Here is a 3,518-nt window from a genome sequence, read left to right on the forward strand (position 1 = left end):
ACCCGTTTCTTAGGAAAACAGTGGCCTAATTGATATTTGGGTCTGTTCCCTCCAAACATTATTTTAATCTTTGGGAGTGCTGGTTGTGGGTTTTAGTTGTATCAGCATTTTGTGCCTCCTGAGCACCTTTAGCTGACAGCAAAGGTGAGTGATGCAACAAAGCCCATTATGACGTAAGTGGCCAGGATGTGATTTCTGCCTGCCTCTCTCAGGGGAAGTATGACATTCACCATCCCCATGTGAAACCCTCTTCCCATCTGGGTTCTGGCAATCTAGACCCTAATGTCATTCCACACCCAAAACAATGGCAGTAACACCACACCACTACTCCTTGCGCGCTGAGATCAATTGATAAGCAGGGTTAGCCATCTTCAGTGCAGACTCCTGACCCAGTCCAGGCCTCTCCTCTCTGGCTAACTGGGGACCTCAGGGTCTTTCCCAATCTCTCGGGACCTCGCACCCCTCCCCACTCAGGTGCCACCTCTTTTCTTCCTTCCCTCCCTTCCCATCAGAAAATTCACACACACACACAAATATCATCTTTTCACCATTTGATGTTTATTTTAATCGCAGCCATCAGTTTACTATGTTAGTGTGAGAGTCAGTCTTTTCCTGGTTAACCATTTCTAAGAAAGCAGACCACTGGGAGACACAATTCTAAACTGTCTGACCTTTTCTATTCAGTTACTGGCTGCCCAGGTTGTACCTCTCCAGGGTCTCTCATTCTGGGGTGGCTGAGCTTATCTTCTCTTTTGATTCTGCCTCCTTCTTTGACTCTGACTCATATTTTGGTACCTTTTTCGGCTTTGGTTCCGTTTCTCACGTGCACAGGAACGGAGAAAACAGTTTGGTTCTCTTGTTTTCTTCACCTTCTTCGACGGAGTGGCGTACGATCGGATTTTCTTTCTCAAGGTTCCTTTGAGAGGTCTTCTGACCCTCACGGTCATATTTCGTGCCTTGAAAGACAAGAGAAGGGTATGAGTTTTGAGGAAAGAGTATAACAACTGAGTTGGAAGGGAGATTTCATGAAAAGGGAGGTGGCCTGATGAGGACTTTTGCGCCAGGCAAGGGCAGTGTAGAGGTCTTGGGCACCAAAGTCAATGGAGAACCTGGGGAGTGTCGATGGAATCATCTTACCTTCACACTGCCTCTGTATCTCCGTTGCCAAAGGGTCTTCTTTCTTCCTTTCATCCTCGAAGCAAACCGCACTGCAACTCTTCTTGGCTGCCGTGGCTTCCTGGTTACCTTAGCCATGATGACACCATGAAGTGGCCTAACCCAGAATCTCTGCCTCTGACCTCCCTATATATACCTTCCCAGGACAATGAGGAGCCACACCCTTCACTCTGATTGGTCAGCTAGGCGCTCCCCCAGCCAATGGTGGCTTTGGGGTCTTAGACATCACAATGTACCACTGTGCCCATCATCATGGGTTAGTGGGTGCTGAGGGAGGCCATGATACAACTTTCCCACCCTTGACCCCTCTGTGTGTCTGATTCTGGGGAGTGGTGATTCAGGGGCATGGTGTTTCTTCTCATGACCCTCAGACTTTCCTCAGTGCCCTTTATTCTTTGACTTGGATGTCCCCCTTCAACACTCTGCCCCTCCATCCCTGTATGAACCTCTGCCAAACACTTTCCATCCCATTTCAGCACTTCAGAGTCCTCTAGTCACTTCATCTTAGACCACCCTCTTCCTATCGGGGTTCTTGAGGGGCTTAAGGAACTTAAGAGCGAGCAGGTAATTAAGAACAGGTTGGAAGTTTTTTACTCCAGTGAGCTTTAGAGACCCCAAGGCTTGGTGAATCTTCAGTCCGTTGCCCAAGATCTATACACCGTCTCCATAAGATTACACTTCAGAGCAAAGAAAGCGTTAAATGCCTCCTGCGCTAATATTGTTGGGGACACTTCAACTCTCATCTTGAGGAGGGAAACTCACCTTGCCCCATCTACCAGAAATACATTCCCGATTTACAAAAAAAAAAAATGAAGCAAAGGAAAGGAAGGTGCCCAAAGGCAAGAGTCAGTTTTCCACTGTGCCCCTAACTCTTGAGTGAATCACTTCCCCAGTGGGCCCACGTTAACAGTGATCATCAGATAGGGCCACTGTGGAGCTGACCAATAGCTGAGCAAGAGAAGTACCAGTAGGTACCTCATTGATAGTTGGTTGCTTATGGGCAGGGCCCAGGGTTGCGCTGTCCAATTGCTAGGCAAGACCGGTTGCTTAGTAACAGGATATGGAGTAATCAGGCATAGCAATGGCTACCCGCTAAGGGCGGTGCTCATGCTGCTCTGTTACCTAAGGATACGTTGGGTCCAGTGTGCTTTGCTCTGTTTCATTGACTCTGTTCCAAATCAGGATTTGATTTCACAGGCTTCTTTAACTTTTGTACATCATTCTTTTCATTGTATTCCCAGGCATGCCTGTCAGCAGTGCTCATCTATGCCCTCCAACAGCTGCCACATGATCACATGTGCCGCATATAGCATAGCTAATATTTCAAAGCCAACAAGAATGTGAAAGCCAGCCCACCTCGAGAACTACTTTGACAAACCTTAACCTCACAGTGATTCTTATTCTATGCACAGTGTAACAGAGCAGAGTGAGCACAGCCCTATGCAGTTAGCCATTGGTGTGCTTCTTTTCAACCCACCCTGTTCCTAGGCAGCAGTGTGGCTCAGCCTTGCTTGGTGCCTCAGATGGCCCCATTTACAAGCAGCCAACTGTCAAGGAGTGGCCATTCATTGTCCTGCTTAGCTATTGATCAGCACCACAGTGGGCCCTGCCCACAGTTACTGCCAGTGAGGGACCATTCATTGGGGAAGTGCTTAAGTAAGGGTGGTGTGGTGTCATCAGGTGGAAAGTGAGAGAAGAGAGATTCTGGCATTCTTTTGGAGGGCCTGGAGATCACCCAGCGTTGCGCCAGTGGGTGAGCTGGATGGTCCCAGGGAATAGACTGGGGACTACATCCTTTAGTGATTCAGAGCCCTCACGAAGTCCCTCCACTAGCCTTGGCCCAGGCCGTGAGGAGCGGTGAACCTCTCCCCCATCCCTGTCTCTGCAACTTAATAGCAGGTGGCCATCTTTCTGGGTCTCAGGCTGTGAGAACTGGTCTCCTCAGTTGGACAGCTTGAGGAGACAGGACCTATTGTGTTGGGTACCTGGCTCCATCAAGGATGAGAGCTGGGTAGAATATGGGAACCTTGCCCTGAAGGAGCTGCCAATTGAAACCTGTTTCTGTTTGACCAGGATGGGACATTTCATGGTGCAAGGTGTTCCTTGAGACTTTGCCCTCTCTTGTCAGGACAGAAAATGACATTCATCTGATAGAGATATTTAGGAACATCATTACCTGACCGTGACCTAACCTTAAGCACAAAGGGTGTGACACCACGAAGTCTGAAACAACTTACCACAACTTTCTCTAACCTTTGCTTTTAAACATACTTACTGAAAACGTTCAGTAACTTTGGGTTCTTAGGGCAAGAGCCACCCTCATCCTTGTATGAATCTGTAAT

Source organism: Capra hircus, unplaced genomic scaffold (assembly GCF_001704415.2).
Source record: "Capra hircus breed San Clemente unplaced genomic scaffold, ASM170441v1, whole genome shotgun sequence".
Lineage (NCBI taxonomy): Eukaryota > Metazoa > Chordata > Mammalia > Artiodactyla > Bovidae > Capra > Capra hircus.